This window comes from Odontesthes bonariensis, chromosome 11 (assembly GCF_027942865.1).
Source record: "Odontesthes bonariensis isolate fOdoBon6 chromosome 11, fOdoBon6.hap1, whole genome shotgun sequence".
Taxonomy (NCBI): Eukaryota; Metazoa; Chordata; class Actinopteri; order Atheriniformes; family Atherinopsidae; genus Odontesthes; species Odontesthes bonariensis.
In genome coordinates, this window is record NC_134516.1 from 25,870,099 (window position 1) to 25,893,702 (window position 23,604).

General features: G+C 44.1%; 3 non-coding genes across 3 annotated transcripts; all 3 read left to right on the forward strand.

The window, feature by feature from the left end:
* The first annotated feature begins 1,808 nt into the window (after positions 1-1,808).
* trnas-aga (transfer RNA serine (anticodon AGA)) lies at positions 1,809-1,890 on the forward strand. Its single transcript has one exon. It is a non-coding gene; the product is annotated as a tRNA-Ser (tRNA).
* Positions 1,891-2,192: 302 nt separating this feature from the next.
* On the forward strand, positions 2,193-2,274 carry trnas-aga (transfer RNA serine (anticodon AGA)). The gene has a single exon. It is a non-coding gene; the product is annotated as a tRNA-Ser (tRNA).
* A 19,175-nt stretch (positions 2,275-21,449) lies between these two features.
* Positions 21,450-21,522, forward strand: trnak-uuu (transfer RNA lysine (anticodon UUU)). Its single transcript has one exon. It is a non-coding gene; the product is annotated as a tRNA-Lys (tRNA).
* Positions 21,523-23,604: the final 2,082 nt, after the last annotated feature.

Consider the following 23,604-nt stretch of genomic DNA (forward strand, 5'->3'; position numbering starts at 1 on the left):
ATAAGGATTTCATAACTGTAACGTTAGATGAAACTGATGAAAAGCTTTTTTGTTATTATAAAGGTCTAAAAGTATAACTTTAGCCAAGGTACTTAAACTGACTGACCTACATGATCTCGTTTAATTTTATAGCAGCTAGGCTTGGAGTTGGTTTTAAACCAGCAGCCCTGGCAGCCCCCAACCTGAAGCAGGTCAGTGTGGGCAGACACAAGGAGCCAGGCTACCACCACCAGGTCAGAGTATTCAAAGGCAGCTAAATGCATCTCCAGTTTATAGAAGTGGAGCCTCACTTTGCCCAGATTGTTAATGTAAAGAGGGGGATGCGTATGTCCTGCTGGTGAATATTGTGATCACAATAGTGTGAGTGGGTGTGTGAGATGTGTGATGCATGCATCATTTTTGTTGTTTTTCTGTAGACATCAGTTGTGACTGGCCAGACCTGTGGACTGTCAAACAAAAAGAAGAATTTAAATCCAAGTTTTGTTGAATGATTTAAAATAACATTTATTCAAAAAAATTATATTCAATATTTGCAGTGATATTTATATACTGTATATCTATTTTATCTGATTGGTTTTGATGTTTGGAAGGGAATGATTTTTGGTGAAATATGAACAAGGATGCATTGTCACTGCACCTGATCAAGTCATAATAATTTTGTATTAGTGAGTGGAAACAGTGGTTAAGGGACCAAAAAAAAACATGCTTTCACAGCGCACTTAATTTTTTTCCCCTTCAATACCTGGTGGTGGCCTGGTCTTGGTTAAAAATGCCCGGCCTGAAAAATTTCCCCAGTCCAGCCCTGTTTGTTTGTGATGTATCATATAAATTCTGTTGGACCTCAATAGTAATAGTATAAACAACTAAAATAGTCATAATTCTGATTCTCTGCTAAATTTAACATACATTTAAAATGTAAAAAGTATTAAGTAAAGGATAAATCAGTTTAATTAAAAATTGAAAGATATTACCACAAAGACACTAATGTGGTTGAAACATGTTTAATTGGTGTAGAAGTGTGCTAATTATCTGTTTTTCCTTTCCTCTCTGTAGCAGTCCCTTTTGCCCCATCTTTGGCCGAGAGGTTAAGGCAATGGATGGTTTGAATCCTGCCGACAACGATAACTTTACTGACTCAGGGTTGCTAAAAGTTAACCTGGAAAGAAGCACAAGTTCCTTGGACCATTTAAATGAACAAAACAAAGGCCAGACGTGTCGTTGATCACATGAACTTCTGCACAGATTGATCTCTGAAGACACAACTCCTTACTCTGACCCATTTCGAAGACTGACCATTTCTAACAAACAAAAAAAAAGCTTTTTCTTGATCGCCATAACTTAGGTCTTTCTCAGGAGTTGAAGTACTTCATGAAAATGATGATTTGTAACCGTTGCATGTCAAAGGTGAACAAGCGTGTATGTCGTTGTCGTGGCCGAGAGGTTAAGGCGATGGATTAGAAATCCTTTGGGGTCTCCCTGCGCAGGTTATAGTCTTGCCGACAACGATAACATTATTGACCCAGGGTTTGCGAAAAGTTAACCAGGAAAGAAGCACAAGTTCCTTTGACCATTTGATGAAATAAAACAAAGGCCAGACGTGTCGTTGATCGTATGAATTATTGCACAGACTGATCTCTGAAGACACAACTCCTTCCTCTGACCCATTTCGAAGAGTGACCATTTCTAACAAACAAAAAAAAAGCTTTTTCTTGATCGCCATAACTTAGGTCTTTCTCAGGAGTTGAAGTCCTTCATGAAAATGATGATTTGTAACACTTGCATGTCAAAGGTGAACAAGCATGCATGTCGTTGTCGTGGCCGAGAGGTTAAGGCGATGGATTAGAAATCCATTGGGGTCTCCCAGCGTAGGTTCGAATCCTGCCGACAACGATAACATTATTGACTCAGGGTTGCTAAAAGTTAACCTGGAAAGAAGCACAAGTTCCTTGGACCGTTTGATTAAAAAAACAAAGGCCAGACGTGTCGTTGATCACATGAACTTCTGCACAGATTGATCTCTGAAGACACAACTCCTTCCTCTGACCCATTTCGAAGACTGACCATTTCTAACAAACAAACAAAAAAGCTTTTTCTTGATCGCCATAACTTAGGTCTGTCTTAGGAGTTGAAGTCCTTCATGAAAATGATGAGTTGTAACACTTGCCTGTCAGAGGTGAACACTCATGTATTTTGTTGTCGTGGCCGAGAGGTTAAGGCGATGGATTAGAAATCCATTGGGGTCTCCCCGCGTAGGTTCGAGTCCTGCCGACAACGATAACATTATTGACCCAGGGTTGTTAAAAGTTAACCTGGAAAGAAGCACAAGTTCCTTAGACCATTTGGTGAAATAAAACAAAGTCCAGACGTGTCGTTGATCACATGAACTTCTGCACAGATTGATCTCTGAAGACACAACTCCTTCCTCTGACCCATTTCGAAGACTGACCATTTCTAACAAACAAAAAATAAGCTTTTTCTTGATCGCCATAACTTAGGTCTGTCTCAGGAGTTGAAGTCCTTCATGAAAATGATGATTTGTAACCGTTGCATGTTAAGGGTGAACACACGTGTATGTGGTTGTCGTGGGTCTCCTCTTCAAGCCCCTTCCACTCGCCCAGTGGTTTGAGACTGTCCACTCCAACGACATCCTCAGCCATGTGGATGAGATGAAGGGGGTCATCACATCCACCTATGGGAGAATTCTCAAAATGGATTTGACCAAGAAGGTATGGGTTTCAACAGTAAAAAAGTATATATAATAGAACATGTATAATTACAGGAAATTGGTTTACTTCTTAGTGCTTGTATTGTGTTTTACAGATCACCAAGAAGCTGGCTGGCGAGATCGGGGACAGTGCTGCTTGGATGACCAACATTGGAAATGAGTTTGGCCAGGTGTTAAACTCTCTGTTGACAACGGTTGAAGGTGCAGGGTTGGAGGATCTGTGCCAGGGCATCGTCACTCGGTACCAGAACGCTGGCCAAGCTGAGCCTGAAGTTATTTACGTCGACCGGGACTGTTGCAACCAGTCAGGTGGGTGAAAAGTTTGTGTGCTTTCGTGTTCGTTCCCTCTCTCTCTCTCTCTCTCTCTCTCAACGCCTGAAGCAGGCCAAGAGATGGGAGTGGAGGAACAGCCACAGCGGACACCCCCCAACTGAAGAACAGCTCCTTGCATCCATCAGCCCAGAGGAACTGAAGAGGCACTGCAGGAGGTCCTCAGAGTGCTGTGATGGGTGACGCTGAACCCGGACCCCTCGTCACAGAGGTCAATAACACTTTCTGTAACACCTTACTCTAAAGTACAATATTTAACTGAAGTAAATGTGGTTACATTTTAATAAGATAAATGAATGTAAAATCAGCATGGCTCACATGTTAGAAACAAGAGTGTACATTTGTTTGCTTGGTTATTCTTTTTCTCACTTCTCACTTTTCAGACCAGTCAATGTGACTCGAGGTGTTGCAGGATGGGAGGCAGTTGATGTCCTAGCATCCTTCCTACTAGGCTTGAATCGCACCATCACAGCCTTGTCAGCCAAGGAGGAGGAGGAAATAGTCCACCACTACACAGCTCTCCATCCCATGGACAAGGTACAAAATAGTAATTATTTTGTACACCAGAATTAAACATACATTCCATGGGCTGGATGAAGAATATGGATGTCTCTTTCACCATTTAGCTACACCCAGAAGGGAAGAAAGCACGGGCATCAGGAGGACCGTGGAGAGCACCGAGGAAGCCGAGTGGCTCTGCTCCTGGACAGCAGGCTGCAGAGAGGTGCTTTCTATCATTTTGGTTCTTTGCAAATCATTGATTAAGAGACAGCACATGTTATTAAGTGTAAATTACTTTATTGCAATCTCTACTGACATTGTCACTTGGTTCTTTGCTGCTTTACAACCTTGTTCACAGTCCAGATCATATCATACTTCTCTCCAACAAAATATATATGACTCACGGCCAAGCAGCCCAGGACCCCACAGGGTCCACAGGGTCAGTGAGTGTGTCTGCCTCAGACTGGCCAAGGAGTTCGAGCAGTCACGCAACAGGCCCAAGGACATGAACGGAAAACCCTGCCCATGCCTCAGTGGACTGTGAGTGTGTACAGCCACAATAGACAGCTGCTGGAGGACAGCAGGGTTGTCCTGGTCCAGACGACGCTGGCTCTGGTGCCGGTGAACAACACCACGGTCTCTGCATGGTATGTGTTATTTCATTTACCTTCCCCATACAGCTAAGACAGTATATACTGTATATAAATGTATATCAATATTTAACCTCAAGAAAAACCAAGAAAACCCTCCACCTGCATGCTTGTTGGAAAATATGTGATACACTGTATGTAATAACCTTAGGGAGGGATGATAGGCTTACACACATAAAATAATGAATGTTTGTCTTGTAGGCTGCTTAGGAGGGACAAGAGGAAGGACAGGAACATGCTGCTGAAAGGTACTGTTCTCCCTCAACAGCTGTACCTGGCCAAGGAGCCTCTCCCTCCAATCAGCACTCTCCCGGCTGCCCCTGTGAAACATGCACACGAACAGATGACCTTTGAGGAGCCAGAAAACCACGAGGGCGAAGCTTTCCCCCGCCAGCGCATTCAAACAAGCCTGCAGTCATCTCTCCGCCACCTCCACCTCCTCAGTCCCCTCCACAATTTGGGCCAGCTCCGTTCCAGCGAGCTCCCTTTTCATATGCTCCCCCATTTCCCCACTTTCCATCTACACATGCTCCTCCTTTTTCTCAGGCTCCTCAACCACAAGCTCCTCCAGAGTGCCTTCCAGGTGCCCAGCCAAGGCAACCTGCCTGGATGCTGAACAAAGCTGCCCAGGAGGATGAGGAGCGAATGGCAAGGGGGGAACAGCCACGGAAGAGGCTGAAAAAGGAGACATACCACTACACCTGCAAAGTGTGTGGCCAGGACAAAAACAAACAGACTGGACACACCCAGCTAAAGGGGCGGTGGTACAGTCCAGAGTCAGGACAGACCCTGGATGGCTGGAGGAAGAGTGGAGGCCTATAAGCCGCTTTCGGACAGAGTAGTTCTAGGAACGCAGTTATCAGAACTGTCCTACTCGAATTTTGTTCTGATAACTGTCCCTCTGTTTCAGTCTGCATTCGCACATGAGTCGGGACCTGATAGGGACTGATGCGCCGCGCGCAGCCGTCTGCTTCAGTGACGTGTTAGCCGTTAGCCGTTTAGCGCTACATTCAAACACAAAACAAAACGGTAAAAGTAAGGAGAGTAGAAAAAACACCACCAAGAAGCTAATATGGAGAGCGGGGAGGCCACCGTGTTCATGGTCTGCATGATGGTGATATTATTCATGGACAATCACATCAGGCGTCTAATATCGAGGCTGGAAGAGCTCACAGAGAGAGTCAGGAGACGATACTTTTTCATTTCATGAAGGAAGAAAGGAGAGCAGAGCGCTGCAGACAAATGAGACCAGTGTAAGTTTAACTTATTAAACACCCGCCGGTTGTGTGTGTGTCTATGAGGAAACATTTCAGCCGTGATAGCATGACATGGGGCGTAGCTACCGACCACCACACACCTCCGTTAGATTCGTTCTATAGAACTATGAAAAGACCCGACCTTGGAGAAGAAGCTAAATAGTTATAGGAACTAAGGGAGATGGCCCCGAGTTCCTGTATGTCCGAACACGGGAGAAAACGGCCCCGCGGATTAAAAGGTTATTAGAACTGCCAAAGGTTCCTACAGTCCGAAAGCGGCTAATGTCTCCATTACTTGTCATTCTCTGGTGTTTGTCTGTCTGTCTCTGGGTTGTTCCGGTCCGTCTCTCTGTCTGTTGGCGTGGATATATGACAGGGCCAGAGCTGAGGTGCGCAGTGTGGGAGCTGCTGCGTGAGTGTGTGTGTGTGAGTGAGTGAGTGAGTGAGTGAGTGAGTGAGTGAGTGAGTGAGTGAGTGAGTGAGTGAGTATGTGTGTGAGGGTGCCAAAAGTTCTGTTCTGTTCGGTTCTGTTTCAGTGAGACAGGAGGGACGGGCATGTACATACTTTAATGCACTCCTGACCTCCTGAACGATATGTATATAGTGTATGTTAAATTAAAGTTAATAATTTTTGCCAAAAACAGCCTTCATGTTTTTATTTAATTTCCTCTTGAATAACAGGACAGTGAGTCTTTCAAAAAAGACTAGGGTCCGACGCGGGTCGAAAGGCGAGTCGAGTTGACGCGGCAGCCCAGGTCGGCAGTGTGAACGCAACAGCGGACACGCTAAATTTGCGGATTAAACGCGGGTTATTCCTCAGTGTGAAAGGGGCTTGCAAGTATCCCACAAGAGACATGACAATTAAAGTGATGATAAACCTTGCAACAAGTGCAGAACTGTGTGTAAACAATGTTGAGAAGATAGAAGAGTAGATAAAAAATATATAGTTTTTTTTCCTCCTCTTCTTTCTCTCTCTTTCCCCCCTTTTTTCTTTCCCCTTGCCATGTAGTCCCTTTTGCCCCATTTTTGGCCAAGAGGTTAAGGCGATGGACTGCTAATCCATTGTGCTTTGCACGCATGGGTTCCAATCCCATTCTCGTCGGCTTTGCATGTCAAGTTGTGTGCTGTGTTAGATTCGGTTCTTTTGATTGGAAGCTCAAGAACGGACCGGAGTAATTCAAGTGAAAATGAAGTCTTTATTGATGGCAACAAGTGAAGTATTTCAGCGCTGGTCTCGGTATGACAGAACTCTCGCAGGAATCCGTCAGACAGAGCCTCGATTTCCGGTTTATCATTTGCATTTATAGCCTCATAGGTTGGACTCAGGTGCGTCACTAGGTTTTAAGGACAGGGGGTTCTAAGCCCCCAGGAGATGCACAGGATGTGAGCGAACGTTTAATTTCACAAACAGCTAACAACATCTTTAGTACAGTACAACAACAAACACAGGAAGTACTGTATGTTTACAGCATTAACAACAACAACAAAAAGAAAAAACCCACATAGTTACAGTGCCGTATTTAACCAATGCTTCTTATTCATGTATTATACAAAACTATGCAAAAAAAGCACTGTGTTCTCACTAAGTACACCATTTTAAAATAAAATGGCTACAATTGGCAGTTACTTGGTGGGTGGAAGCATCAAAGAATGTCGTCTGTTTTTAAGGGTGGCAAAGGCGTCTATCACTCTATTGTGATTTAGGTGCTGAAGTGCCTCTTTTTCAATCGACATGACTGCAAGACTGTGAAGTATTTTCTGACCCATTGTTTGGCGTAGCCAGGAGTGCAGCCGGCGCAGTACACTAAAGGACCTTTCACACGAGCAGCTGCTTACAGGCACTGTTAAAGCAACTTGGATGGTTGCCTTCAGAGAGGGAAACATGTCTGAATAAAGGAGGTTGTGCACAGTCAACATATCTTTGGATGAACATCCAGCCTCTGTTTTCCGGGCAAGAAAGTTTCTGGCCACCAGAACCTCCTCTGTTTTCAGGTCAATGCTGTAGTGTTTTGCAAGTTCATTCAAGTGTGATTCACTCAAGAAGTTCTCAGATTTCGGACTGCATGCCTGGATGCCTTTTAGTAGCCCTGCATCTACACTGCAAAATCTTTGCTCAAGCTCGCCAACCATCCTATCCACACACGGGAAAAGTAACTCTCTTTTCAATGTGTCTGAGCTGTTCAATTCATTGCGTGCACAAAATCACCCATTTTCCTCTGTTTATGCCTTGTCCTGGCACCTTCTTCAGGGATACTGAGTGTGTGGCATAGGGCTTTGGTTCTGTCATAAAGCTCTGTGGCAAATGCATCTGTGCGTTTTCCCTTAAGTGTGTCACGCACTGCTTGTTTGCAGATCAAAGCTTCTGCCAGGTCTAAAGTCTCTTTCTGAAGGAGCTTGTGGAGTCCTTCGGTTACAGACAGAAGGGCCTGAAACATCAGTATTGCATAGACTGCTGAGAACTTATAGAGCTTTGCTCTGAGACCAACAGCCATGGGGGATCTAATAGCAGAAAGGCACTCCAAAATGGCAGACATTGTGTCAAGCACTGCACTGATTGACGGCAACTGACAAGCCCAGCGAGTGTTTGAAAGTTGGACAAGCTCAACTGTTCTCAATCCAAGCCTTGTCTGAGCCTCCATGAACTTATGATGAATCACTAGGGAGGTGCTGAAAAAGAGTAAACACACTCCAACAAGCTGAAAAGCTCCACAGCCTCTGGGATGACCTTGCAAGTATGGCACAACACCAGGTTGAGTTTGTGAGCGTAACAATGCACATAGATAGCATCAGGGGGGAGCCTTCTTAAATGTGCTTGTACACCTCCAGTGGTCCCACTCATGACAGCTGCACCATCATAAGTTTGTGCTACACACTTAAGCTCTGCAAGACCACTTTTTTGAATCTGCTGCTGCAGCTCCTTTGCAATGGACTGGGCATCAAATGACTTCATCTCCGCGAGCGCTACGAAACGTTCCTTCACTGCCCCATCTGACACATACCTGACGCAAACAGCTAACTGCTCTGATTTGACATCTCTTGCTTCATCTGCCATGATGGCATAGATTTTGGACCTTGTCATTTCAGATACAATGACACTCGTGACTTCCTGGGCACAGCAGTCAATCATCTCATTCTGGGAGGTTGCTGAGGTATACTGAGCATTTGATGGGGGGTTATGTTTTTGCAGAAAAGGATCAAATTCCTTCAAAAGCTCCATGCACGCAAGAAAGTTCCCTCTGTTTGTGCTGTCTTTTCCTTCATCATGGCCACGAAAAGGGAGTCCCTGTCTCCCTAACATAGAAGTGACTGCAACAATTCGCCTGAGATATTCTCTTCTCTCTTCTATCTCACTCACATTTGCTGATGCTATCATCTGTGCAACATTTCCCTATTTTCTAGTTGCCTGATAGCTCTTCCATGCAACAACACTGTCTTTATGTGTTTGTGCAACCTCATGTTTGCCAAAGATGACTAAAGCTTTCTTCCAGTTCTTGCAACCACTACTGACCAAACTATCATGTTTGATGTTTTTGCCAAACACTTTACATGGGAAGCAGAAAGCTGTATTGTGATTGACTGAATATTCTAACCAGTTGTGCTTTTCAAACCATGCTGCTAGGTGTATTATCCTGGTTTGCATTTCCGGTGCGAGAGAACTACAAACATCTTCTCTTTCCGGGTTCGGTGGCGGAGTAATATCAACGAACATCCAGTCTTCAATACAACATTTACATTTACAAAATGTCAAATAAAACACGACAGAAGCAACATTTCGCAACAAAATTTGATATGGATTACCAGTGCACACCAGTAACCACTCCGGTGAGTTGATGATTTTGAAAACGGACGTTTATGGTGCTTTTACGGACCTTTTAGGACATGCACCATGCTTGCCATTCTGAAGCAGGTTGAGATGAATCAAAATTAGGCAAATACAGCAGTAAAATAAAAAAAAAAGGTGAGGGGGTTCTAAAACATTGCAGACGACTCATAAATGAGGCTTAATGTTGAAAATACCGCAGTTCTCCTTTAATTACATGGTACTTTCTGTTGTTAGCTGGGGGGCTGGATACGGTGGCCGACACGTGCAAACGCGCTGCAAACGGCGACACAAATCCAACAGTAAAATGCTGCAAGAGAAAAATGTGGCTATCACAAAAACGACCGGAGCACACGCGCTGCAAACATCAAAACACATGCAAGAGAGAAACGCGCTGCAAACATCAAAACACATGCAAGAGAGAAACGCGGTGCAAACATCAAAACACATGCAAGAGAGAGACGCTGCAAACTTCAAAACACATGCAAGAGAGAAACGCGCTGCAAACATCAAAACACATGCAAGAGAGAAACGCTGCAAACATCAAAACACATGCAAGACAGAAACGCTGCAAACTTCAAAACACAACGGAAGTTCGCCAGGCCACTAGGCGGTCTCGACCTGTGGGATAGGGGATCGACTATGGGAGCTCTACCATATTAATGAAAGAGAAGAAAGTCAAAAGGTACGCTGTCATTTATGTCTTTTTTAAACACTTGGCCGTAATCTTTTACATTATTATAGCGACATAACTCCGCTGCTCTTCTATGGCATAGAAGGGGCGCTGAAGCCCCCCTAAAATAGGCCTAATGACGCCACTGCTGCCACTCTTCTGTCTTTTTCTCCTGTCAGAAAGAAATGTTTCTTCAGCAGCTTTGTCCTGAGAATATCCATCCCATGGTATAAATAGCTGATCTTGTCATTCTTCTGTCGGTAAGAGTTCTGTCATTTCTCTGATCCATAATCTCGGTCGGCAGCAGAGGCGTTAGAGGGAATCCCCTCGGTTTGTGAAACTGGAAACTTCCACTTGACGCGAGGAACTACGGAGGCCTGGAGATGATCCTGCAGGAGCTGGACATCCTCTGAGTGAGGAGTCCCAGCTGCAGCAGAGACCTGGGATTGTTCTTTTTCCAACAGTTGGTGGGTTCCTCATAACTTTCCTTATTGCCAAAAGTAATGGGACACGTGTAGAAACCCTCGGCCAAATCGTCGTCTGCCATGTCACACCACTGAAGTGGAGGAGATGATTTCTTGGTTTGACTCATTTTGCTTGTTGTTTATGAGTACTTAACATCACATTTTTTTAAGATAGTAAGTAAGCATTGTTTCTAAGTGCTTGTTAAAATGACTATTTAAGATAGTAATTACTGTTTTAGGCGATGTGAAAACCGTTTGCTGTGACTTTCAAATCTGCTTCAAAAACTGGACGTGTTTCTTCAGATAAACTCCTGACCAGCTGTGAAAAAGCATTGAAAATGTCTGGCCTGTATAAACTTTGTGATGTCAAACAAGATCAGAGATGACATCGATTGTGATGTCACTACAGTGATGACATCACAACTTTGTGAAGGCTTCTGTTCTGTCTCTTCTGGTCTGTGGTTCCAACCACAGATTCTGGATGGAAGTGAAGTCCGGATTCCAGAATGTTGATTTGTGTTCTCTGTTAATCTCTGGACGACTTCAGCTGATTAATTCCTGTCACTGTCACGTTGGAAGGTCCACTTCTGCCAGTTTTTCAGCAGCCAGTATCATGTTTTCCACCAGCAGTGTTTCCCAAGACAGAATAATGTCAGTTTTTTTTAAATGTTGCCAAAATAAACTATTACAATTACAACAAATGTCATCTCAGGGCACTTCAGTAATAAAGTCTAATTCAAGCCAATTGGAGTTCAATTCATTGTAATTATAATACTGTTCAGAATGAATCCAATTCATTCATACAGAGCAATTCAAAAACTATTTCCTAGCTAACCAACAGATGGCACCGAACTCGCACTATTTTAATTAGATAGAACTTTTTAATAGTTCTAAGATCATATCTTTCTGGCTTTATTTGCATTTTGCAAAGAGTCCCGAGTAATTATGAAAGTGGGGTTTTAATTTGAAGAAAAAGCCTCAAAATAAAGTTGTTTTTAGGAGTATGCAGGGATTCATTTCCATCTAATGAACAGGTCAGTTATATTAAACAGTGGGCCGTGTGAGCAGCAATCAGGGGAGTAAGGAGTTCACAGATCATAGACAGAGGCAACCGTCCAACTATTCAAAGCTTTTAAAATGAGTAATAAAATCTGACAGGTAACCAGGGAAGGAAGTCCTTTAATCCTGGAAATATTCTCCAGGTAATAGTCGGCTGACTTCCTAACTGACCTGATCTGGCTGCTGAAGCTCAGCTCTGAGTCCATAATAACACCCAGATTCCTGCTTGGTTTGTGCTTTTTAACATCACAGCCTGAAGCTGAGCTCAGATTTTTAACAGCTGACAATGACCTCTGTTTTCTCTTTGTTTAGCTGCAGGAAGTTCTGGATCATCCGGTTGGTTATTTGTTGGAGGCTCTTTGCTGGGCCAGTTATTCCTCTGTGCCAGCAGCTGAGCACCAGTTCTGCCAAAACTAACAGGAAACATCATCCTGCACCGCTGGATTATCAACAAGTAATACTGACCAAGTCAGGAGATTAAAAAGGATGCAGAGGACAGTCAACCATCTCCTAAACACGGGACTTGTGTTTGACACCAGTCTTTGAACTGCTGTGAGACCGTTGTTTCCTTCATTCGTTTTTCACCTTTTTTTCCAAAACTACTTGGTCGAAAGGTGTAAAACATTAAAAGTACTGGGTTAAAGTTAGAAAAGCATCATGTTTAGGAAATAAAATACACTTTTGGGGGAAAAACTTGGCCAATAAGACCAGGAGCTCCTGACCTGTCTCATACATTTCAGTAAGACCTCGGGAAATTGTACCAAAAAGGGCAAAACATGTCTCCTTTAAAGGACCAATAAGAGCTACATCTCAGACTCTACAGGCCTCAGTTAACTTGTTAAATGTGTGAGTGGGTCGGTGTGAAAACTCAACATCTAGGATGTTATTTCCAGCTTCTACGTTTAACTGAAATAGAAAATCTGAGAATTACGACAATTTGGGTAGAGCTATTTTACGACAGTAAAATATTTGGCAGTGACTAAGTGCCTTTAGCACAGACAGGAGGGTGGAGGCGAGAGGAGACAATGAGGCTGATACCAGACCAACCAGATGAGCCTCCAGCGTCCACCTGTCCTGATAGTCCCTCACAAGCAGCTGTCTGTTGTTAGCACGTTAAGCTTTGATTGGTCTGGGCTGGTCTGTGGCATTATTTATAAACCTTCACCCTTGCTGTTTCCTCTCATAGCTTGTTTTCACCATGACAGCTGCTGGGTTCTTCCTGAGGTATAAGCACAAGCTGTCTTTACAGTTTTTGTTAGATTGATTGGAAACATTAGTTAATATTGCATTCTTACTCTTTGCTGTACATAATTTCAGGGTTTCCCTCTTTGCCTTGTTGACTGCTGCTACATGGGGTTTTCCCACTAAAGGTGTGCTATCATCTGTTGTGGTAAAACATTACATGCTTGCTTGAATCAGCTTCTGCTAAACTTGTTCTCATGCACCCAGGTTCAAAATCAGCAGGCCAGAGCAGCAGCGGCACAAGAGCTGCAGGTAATTTTGGCTCTTACCAGGGAGCAGCCGCTGGCCGCCCGGTGACCGTGCCCTACACTGCTTCCAGTGACGTTTATATGGCGACACCTGTGCAAGCCTCTGGTCTAAGTCAACCTGTTCTTCAGGCAGACCCAAGATTTAGTGGCTATGGCTCACTTGTGCCAACGCAACTAGTTGTCCAAGCTCCCGGTTTTGTCCAAGCTCCTGGCCTTGTCCAAGGTGCTCTTCAGGCAGACCCAAGATTCAGCAGCTCTGGCTCCGTTGTGCCCGTGCAAATGGCTTTGCAAGCTTCTGGTGTCCCACAGGCTGTTCAGACGGGTCCAGCATTGAGCAGCTTGAGCTCTGGCCTGCCTGCAACAGGATACTCTACTGTCACTTATGTGCCTGTTGACGTAGGATCTGACGCTGGCGCTCTGCAACCTGGAGCTGCCCAATCTGGACCACAAGGTAAATCTTCTGCTTGGAGAGTAGATGGCCCAAAATATGTTTGGAAGCCTAAAGGTGTCTGTGTTTTCATGTAGTCACTAGCAAATCTTGCTTAGTTAAGAATATGTTAAGACTCTGTGGCTTCAGAACTTCTGCTGTGAAAAGGACTAATTGTGAAATGTCTCCACACAGAAACCCAGTGGGCTATTGCTCCCTCAGTCTTTGAGGATGCGTCAGCCCAAGCCCTCAGCCTCACTGACGGTCTCCCTGCAGCCCCTCTGTCACCACCTGGCCCTGTCCTCCAGTCAGGGGAGACCTCCAGTGTCACCAAGGAAGCTGAACTCGGGAATTACCAGCAGCAGACGGAGGAATTCGGCTACCCAGATGACCGCCAAGGGTCTGGACCGGGATCTGCAACTGTACTGGTGCCACGCTTTGGTGTGGGTGGATCTCCTAACTTTGACTACAGGCTTTTGTACGGCTTGTACCCCTCTGGAACCTACAGCACCTTCAGCCAGCAGCATGAGAAGGGCAAAGACTACTTTCAGGATGTCCACTACTTGAAGGAGCATATTACTGACAGCCATGGTTCTGGGCAGCAGAAAAAGTTCTTCCCAAGTGCCCGCTAGAGCTGAACATGATGTGCAGAGGGTATGTTGAGTGGTACCTGCAAATGTCTTTATCTCAATGCTTGAACTAATCTGGTTCTGTTTCAGATTGGAAAGCTGAATCCAACGGCACAAGATTCTTTTTAGTCTTTGAATAAAATCTTGTCAAATGATCTTGCTTCAGAATGATTGAGGGAAACAATGGCCTGTGTACACCATCTGGGTTCAAGGCAAATGGCAGGCATCGCCTGTCATATGTGACTTGGGCGTTCTGCTTTTGGTTTCAAACATGGCTTCTCAAAGCTCTGTATCTTGAGAGGAATTGCTATGGAAGTGTTAGTTGCTCAATTGACTACAGCGATCAGCTACAGCATCCTTTACAGCCATTTCTCTACACCTGTACATGGCAGCCAGACACAACCCCTTCTATAGGTTGCTGAGTGCACGTAGCCAACCTGAAGGCTTGCCAAACAAAGGTTGTGCTTGAAATACTTGGCTGGATACTCCTTAAATATTCTTCTACAGTTGAGCCAGTGCTGTCTTCAGCAGTCTTGTCAAATGATGACCTTGCCTGGGTTTTTTTTTTTTTTTGGCTAAAGTTAACAGACTTCACTACTTGTATAGGTGGTTTATTCAAGTTGAAACATTTTTGTTTCATGTAATGCCAAGTCTATTTTCAAGATGTAACCTCATGTTGCTGGTGGTCGAATGATACACTAACTGTAGCTCGTATACAACTGTCAAGGCTTCTAAATTTTTCCATCAACTGACCAAAATCTGAAATATTTCCAGGTGGGCCTTTATATATTATTGGGGGTTAAAATCACTTTCTTTGTGCCTGCAGTCAAGTTGGGCTCTGAACTTTCTGCCATCTTCATGTGAATCAACTTTCAGCAGTGATGCTTTACCAGACAGTGTGACTCCTGTGACCTGACCCCGTCATGCAGTGTGCCGACTCAAGGCAGATGGCGGCTGCGCAGATGTTTTTCAACATTCGAATATTAATTTTCACTTTTTTTTTTTTTTTTTTAAAAACCTATTCAAATGTAGAATATTCTTTGACCACCCTACCCTGTACCACTCTATTGTGCTTTAATAGCCTTTCCAATCTGTAATGGCAGGTTTTGCCAGAACATGCCTATTGATGTTGCATCCTCTGAATGCAATAAAGAATTACAAAAGTCAAATGCATGGAGCAGTTTTACTGCATCACTAAGGACGTTCCTGATTTTAACAATATTACAAAGGTGAAAGAAGGCTGTCCTAGAAACCTGTTTTATGTGCATTGAACGATAAATTCTGGTAAAATAACTGTGCTGATATATTGGAATCCCATTAACCATTGTTGATTTAAACAAAGTTTAAGGCATAATCTTAAAGGTAGAGAGGGTGTCAGCTTCCAGCTCCAAATTGATCATGTAGATTTGCACCCAAGGGCATTTGAGTGCATCTTCCACATGCGTGCACTTCAGGTGGTAGTCAGGAAAACAAAAGCACAGGGAGAGATTTAAGTCTTGTGTAGGATGAAAATCCCAACATGGGACCATGCCATGTTTAGGACCGAGTCTGTATGAAGCAGTGTCATAGCCCTCTAGCTGTTGTCCCAGGTGAGATGAACAAGGCCGCACACACACAGGGGGCAAGTTGAGACAGTTGGTTTAGAGGGATGTGTGGCTCTGATGAAGCACACAGAAGACACCAAGTGGTGCCAAGCAGAGGGGCAAGGCTACGTAGCATAGGCTAATGAGTCATTTGCAATTAAAGCTTGGAAAAGGCCAGCGAGTGCAGATTTAACTGAAACACCTACATGGTGCAAGGTCAAGCACGGCCACTGTATTGAGCTTCATCAAGTTATTTTGGTCTGGGTTTGTGTAATGCAAGTCAACCATGAGGAGAAGGAAACATGTAGTGGTGGAATTTAAAGCAGAAGTATTCAGTTTGCCCTTCAAAAGCAGAGTCAGCCTCAGTGGGTGTGGTGAAGACTCAAATCCTCTCTGAAGTGAAAACAAACCTTGAGTTAAAGTATACTGATGTCAGCGCTCGATACACAGACAACCACATTTTATTGGTAAAGTTTATTTTGCCAGAGTTCAGCCACATGTTGAAATCTCCATGGAAGTGTCCATGAGAGTCACCTGCAGAAAACAGAAGGGGTCAGTATTGATACAGGAGTCTCAATACTTCAGACACAAGTCCAGCTTTACCTTAGTACAACTTCTGCCCTTTAGACCCAGTCTTGGCATCAACGTGGTCAAAAGCATCCTGGGAGTATTTGGCGTACGAACTGGAGTCGCGGGCTCGTTGGTAGCCATTGCTGGACTGGACGATGTGGGACGAAGGGTATACAGTGCGCATCTCAGATGTGTCCTTAGGGACCTGGTCGGAGGTCCAGGCAGACTGTGGGAAAGAACTGTCGATCTTCAAGTTCATTAGGGCAGCAAGGAAACGAGCAAAGTCTGCGTCCTGCGCAGTAAAGCCAGCATTAGACCCAGAGGAGCCGCTGCCGTAGCCAGACCCAGAGGAGCCGCTGCCGTAGCCAGACCCAGACCCAGAGGAGCCGCTGCCAGACCCAGAGGAGCCGCTGCCGTAGCCAGACCCAGAGGAGCCGCTGCCGTAGCCAGACCCAGAGGAGCCGCTGCCGGAGCCAGAGGTGCTACTACCAGAGCCAGAGGACCCACTATTTTGACCTGAGCCCAGAAATTAGTTGAAGCAAAGTATGACAGCATGGTTAGTCATGCTGTCAGTAGCCTCTGTATCACTGCCAATATGTTTAGTAACAAAAAACAAAGCTAAAGGACTATTTGAATTTCAAGTGGGTCATTAAACCTGAAGTCTAATATATTGTAAGAATTGGTGCTGCATGATTAATATAGTTGCAGACCCTCTTCCCTCTCATTCCTACCAACATCATGGGTTGAGCATGTCCAGACTAAACAACTTCCCATGTTGGCTGCCTTTATATAAACTGCACCTAAATGTTGATATACTTGCTTTTCTGGGGGGGGATAACATGTTCCAATGCTGAAGAGCAGGACACAAAGCCAGGAAATCCTGTTTGGATTTCAAAAGAAAAGAAAGAAACTTTAGTATATAGGAGAACAAAAACCTAAACCATTAAACATGAAGACTCACCTGAAGAAAACCTTAAACAACATGTTGAACAAGACAAAACAGAAGCAACACAACTCAGATAAAACTGGTCAAAAACAGCAATCTAGTGACTGCTGTTGAGAGAAGATTTGTGCTGTAACTCATCTGAGGCTGCAGCTGACTTTATATTGGTGCTCTACCTGCTCTAATTACACTCATAAACCTCACCTGGGACCCAGTCAGATCGTGCTGCATTCAATTCAGCTCTGAAAATGAACACGTCTGACATTTAAAAAGGTTTGTTGCAACATGTGAGGAATGAACATGGGATGACTCTAAAATAATGTTGACTCCTTGGCAGGAATAAGGAGCTCTGCAGCTCTCTCATCCAGAGGATCTAGAAGCATGGATGTGTTTGGAACATAGCAGAGGGTGTATTCTTACTAAAGTCACGCTAACTGCCTTCTGCGCACTCTGAGATGTTTAAAGCTCAGATTAATATCTGAGCTGAGATGTAGAAACGTGAGACAACATGATGCAGAGCTGCTCTTTTATTAAGTGATATGGAGGAGATCTTAGATTTATTTCAGATGAACTTGATTAAACAGGACATAACGGAGGTTAAATGTTTAAAGCACCTTGTGCCATCATTTTGTTCATATCTGGAAGTGTTTCTCAAATTTGTCTTGATGATTTCTGTGGATTTCCATCATTCCTGCTGAAAACTTGTTGCCTTGTGAGAACAACCAAAGACTCCCACAGACTCCCTGTGACACAGCAAACTTCCAACATGGGAAATGTGACATTTGAGCACTTTATAGTCTGTAGGCGACTGTTTTCTGTTCTTTGTACTGTGGAGGCTTTACCAGCCATCAGTGAGGTGGAACTGTACTGAAAATACACTGAAGTTAAAGTTACATTTTTAACTCATTTAAAAGGGAAAATGTGTCTATTTGAATAATGCTCTTTTTTAATATGGGTCTAAGTTTCTGAGAAAGTTTTTTTTTTACTGTAAAATGTTGACTGTCACACCTGAACTTCATATTTATTTATGAAAATGAGAATATTTATATCCGCAGGTTGTTTTAATTCTGAAAACTAACATTTGTTACAGTAGTTCACATCATCTGTCCTCATAATTACTTTCATAAAATCCAACAAAGACCAGACTTTATCATGTTCATATTTAAACTGCAACCTGCAGGTTAACAATGTGAGTGACTTAAAGTGTGGAAACAAGTCCACAGAAGTTTTTCTTTTAATTATGTCAGTATATGTCGACTATGTGCAAGTAGTCCCCACAGGCAGCGTCCTTGCTGTAGGGACGACCAGGTAAGACATCTGATTCTCACATATAGATGGAACATTTGATGTTGCATTATGCCCAGTATTAATCACACATGTTTGTTCATGTTCCAGACAGGATAGTGAATGCTTTTGTGCACAGTCCACTGTGTGGTTGTACAGCTCACGACTTAACTGAATATATTCCAACACCTGGCTCGCCTTCCTGCATCCAAATGTAGAACAAAATAGATGTTTGATCTGTAAAATCTGATGTAATGAACAGAATCCATGAGAGTTGTTTGATTTATTAATTTATTTAATACATTTATTCTAACCCTCCCCGGGCTCTGGGGAGGATTCATCCCTCCATCAGACCTGTTGCCACTGATTTTCAGTCCACTTCTTGTGTCATTTGGCACAGCTCAGCCTTTTCTCCCCGTTTCCCCTCCTTATGAACGGCTTCTTGACAGCCACCCTTCCATGGAGACCATTTCTGATGAGGCTTCATTGAACAGCTGAAGGTCCAGATGCATCTCAGGGAATCACCCATTTTCTGCAGAAATGCCATTTCATGCATGTTAAACTGTTATTTTATAGATGCAACCAAAGAAATGGGAACAGATGACAAATACTTCCCATCCCTGAATTTTAGCTTGAGCAGCTACTGATGATGCAGCCCTTTTGGCCACCTGGTACCTGCTTCAGGTCAACCTCCTGAACAACCCAACACAAAAGGCCTTTTCTTCAGCTTTAATTTTTCCCTACATGCTAATATTCACAAGCAGGTCCTATGCTGCTGTCCTGATAGGCAATGATGACCTTCTGGCCACACCTCTGCTGTTGAGGCTGAGAGGCTCCTTTCAGTTTCCATGACCAACCTCAATGGTAATGTATAGATTTAAAAAAAATACTCAGCTTTGTGTTTAAGATGTCATGAACAGGGTCCTCCACTCGATGTTTGGCCCACCACCTGATCCAACTTACTTCCAGGTAGTGAGTAAGTGAGCCTATAAATTTTGTTCCCAAGCCACTTCACTAAAAGTAGCTGCCACATCTTGATTTGTGTAGCACAAGCTTCATTACAAGTATTCAGAGTACAAGACCTTTGCAACCCCAGAAAATAGTTATGAAGCCATCCTTGGTCATGGACTTGCAGAAACTACTGTCCAGGTTTCACATGGCCCCAGCATCTGATGGGTCTGCCCTTACCCAGAGCTGTAGGGTGAGGATTGCTACAGAGTGGAAAGGTTTCCCCCTCAGCACAATATGCAGCAGTGGAATCTTCTGATAGAGCTCAAGGCCACACCTTTACCCACTGCAGTCAGAGAGCTGCAGTTGGCTTTTCAGCCATTTTTAGTTGGGAATGCATTCCAAGATGATGCCGTCAAGACCTTGACAAGCTCACCTTTGAGCAGATACTGTCCTTAAGTTAATGCCAACAGCTTATTTATAGGATTAAGTCATGTCAACCTGTCAGACCCTCAACTACCCCCTCCAACCCACAACTGGATGACCCAGAGACAGCTAGGAGCCATTTGATGGAGCAACAAGGTATTCAAGTTAAAAGCCATTTATTCAAGCGGCAGCAGCAGCGATGCCTCTAGAATATGCAGATCTGCAAGACAAAGAAAGTCAGTCACCTACCAGCAGCTACAGAGAGCACACATGCAGAGTAAAATGAGCCTCACCAGAAAGATCCTCAGAAGCCGCTCTGAACTGGAACCTTGTGCTGAGATGCTTTGCCGTGGTCTGGCTCAGATTCTGTTGGGCTGTAGCGGAACTGGCTGAACAGCACACGCTTCTTGTTGTAGCGGGACCGAGATTTGTAAGCGTAGACTTGATCCTCGTCGGCCACAGGAGCGAAGACTGGCTCGTCCTCGCCGCTGGTGTCAGATGAAAGGCTCCAGCTCCCATCTTCAAACTGGTAATTGCTGCCAGGAGCTCCAGACTGACCTCCCTGAGCGCCATGCTGCTGTACTGCAGAACCACTGGTTCCAGCTGGTTTCTGATACGTTGGCTTAGATAGAGCTTGCCCATAAACTGAATACATGGGTGAGGAAATGGAGAATTAAGATCAGCCTTCCATTTACACCCCGAGTCAATTTAAACTGCTTTTAGTTGCTGAGCTTTGATTGGGATCAGCTTACTGCTTTGTGCAGGAATGCAGGTGATGCTTCCAATCAGCACACAAGAAATCCACAAAACCCTGCAGAAACAGGGACATCTCATATGAAGTTCTGAGTACATTTAGAGACCAGTGGGGTCCAACCCCCACCTCCCCTTAACATGCCCAGTCCTGTTGAGCTTAAAAGCATATTCATAGTGTAATGCTGCGACCAAACTTAGAAGCACTGGGATAGACTAGCAGTTACTCACCTCATTCTGCTGCAATATAATTAAAGCTTGCCTGGGACCTGCTCCTGCCAAACTGCACTAACACAAAGTTCAGAGCCCTGTGACACTAACCTGAAGCTGCAGGAGCTGCTTTCATATGATCCTCAGTGCAGAGGGAACTGATTGCTCAGCGGTAACAGGTATCTGTAATCCTCAACCACCTCTTCACCGAGGATGGAGACGCTGTTCAGCTGACTGCTGCTCCTCCTAAAATCCACAATCATCTCTTTTATTTGTATCCAGATGAGGTGATAGTTTATTTTCCTATAGATGTGATAGTTTCATGTAGATGTGCTGAGGTGTGGCAGGGAAGCTGTTGGTACATGGAGGATGTGAGGTCTGTAGCAGGAGGCAGCAGCATGCTGAGTTTGTCTGAACTCTTCCATCTCTCTGATCCCACATTATCCCAAAGCCTGTGAGCTTTTCCATTCCTGACCACACATCCCTCACACTGTTCTGCTGCAGATAGTTTCCCACCGACTTGCTCTCTTCCTTTTTTCTTCACACTCCTCCTTAACTCCCTGTTTCCCTCCATGAAGGCCTTCTTCTTTATGCTCAGTGGCTGCAACACAAGTTCACATCAACCAGGCGTTTGTTCAGAAAACAGCGTCACAGCTTTGGACTCAGGAAGTGTTTCAGATGTCAGCTGTCACTCAGACACACTCTCATAGGGCCTGGATAGCTCAGTTGGTAGAGCATCAGACTTTTAATCTGAGGGTCCAGGGTTCAAGTCCCTGTTCAGGTGTAGAAATGTAATCTACCACTTAACCTGTACTTCCCTCTATGCCTGCACTCTGTTTCTACACTGTCACCTCTGACAGAGCCTGGCTGATGCTTTTCCTTCTATGTAGCTTATTGTTAGCTTTGCTGTTAGCTGCATCGTTATATCCTCATTTGTAACTTATATAAACTATAGAATAATTCTATATAAACTATAGAAATCACCTTAAATACACCAGTTGCAGAGTGTTGATCACATTCACTGAAACTACAACAGGTTAAGAGCATTTATCATGAATAGTTCTGCTTTATATCAGGGCTTCTTTTCACTTAGATTTCACTATTTGGACAATCTGTAATGAATGAACACCCAGAACAGAACACAAGACATTACAGAGATAAATCAACGCTGGTGCAGTTTAAACAACAAGGGCATTGTTTGCTTCATTTAAGTGGCAATAAAACGAAGCACTTCATCAGAAAAATCAGCGTCAGAAATATATTTTGTAAAGGCCTCAAGAGACATAGATGTTGGAGGAAGTTGCGTAAACTGTGATGATGTCACAAGTTCAGTCGCAGTGGTGCTTCCAGCTTCTCTGGAGTTTGGTTTGTTCCACATAAGGAGCAGTATTCTTTAGTATTTCAGCTTTAGACTGACAACATTTGCTGCTCAGTTTTCCTCTGAGCCACAGAGATGCTCAGCTTTCATTGTGTCCAATAACTGCAGCTTCTAAAGTGGATTTCATAGCACTGCTGCATCTCTGACAGTTATCAGATCATTTGGGTGGAAACACATACATCACAACCCTCTGAATCTGCTTTCAGTCCCACTTGAACAGTCTCTCACAGTTTCAGACACAAAATGTGTCTTTTAGTTTGAATCTCAGCTGATATCTCCAACAACTGTAGAGGGACTCATATCATTTCACCAGCTGGTGTGATAAACTTACAGAAACACCTCAGGAGCAGCACCTGGGATCTTTTGGGAGAAAAGGGGATTCTCTCCATGCTGATAGAGCTGGTGATAAATGAGTTTATGGATCCTACAAATTACAGAGTAAAACAATAATAAAGGTGCTTTCTGACCCTTGACATCTTTTTCTTTTATTAGAAAAATGTTCCAAATTTGAATCCCATGGAGGGAGCCAATGAAGTAAAGATTGATGCATAAAAGCATTAAAAACCTCTCCTGTAAGTTCTCTGTTCAAGTTTTATTTAGGTTCAGCTGCATGTTTCTTTTTATTGAATCTTTAAGCCCTCATAGATCAGTCTGATCCCAACAGAAGTCTGGCAGGTTTACTTGGTTGCTGTAGTTCACTAAAGCAGGACTCTGAGCAGGGCCCTCCGCTAACAGGCTCCTCTCCTTTAGAGCCAGTGGCAGGGTTGGGTTTGGGAGGTGACGTTGCTCTAAACAGCAGGCTTTAATCCACCAAACTTCAGTTGCTTTATGATCTACTTTTCAGAGGATTTGTAAATGAATAAATAAATAACACCACTGACTAAACCTTCAACTTAACCTGAACTAAGCAGAAGTTTGACTGGTTTGGATACGGTCAGGATCACACTCATTGGACACATACAGGATCTGATTTACTTCCTTTACTTCTTCATTTGCTGTTCTTAGTGACACAGAAGACACAGAAGATGGTGAATGAAGAATCCAGGACAGAGAGAAAGATGTGAAGCTGCTTCAGCAGCAGGTGGAGGCCATCCATCAGTCTGCTGATGAAACAGTGGAGCACAGTGAGAACATCTTCACTGAGCTGATCCGTCTCCTCCACAAAAGAAGCTCTGATGGGAAGCAGCAGATCAGATCCCAGCAGCAAAGTGAAGTGAGTCGAGTCAAAGAGCTTCAGGAGAAGCTGGAGCAGGAGATCACTGAGCTGAAGAGGAAAGATGCTGAGCTGCAGCAGCTCTCACACACAGAGGATCACAGCCACTTTCTGCACAGCTGCCCCTCAGTGTCAGCACTCAGGTGGTCTACACACTCATCCAGCATCAACATCCGTCCTCTGAGGCACTTTGAGGATGTGACAGCAGCTGTGTCAGAGCTCAGAGATAAACTACAGGACATCCTGAGAGAGGAATGGACCAACATCTCACTGAC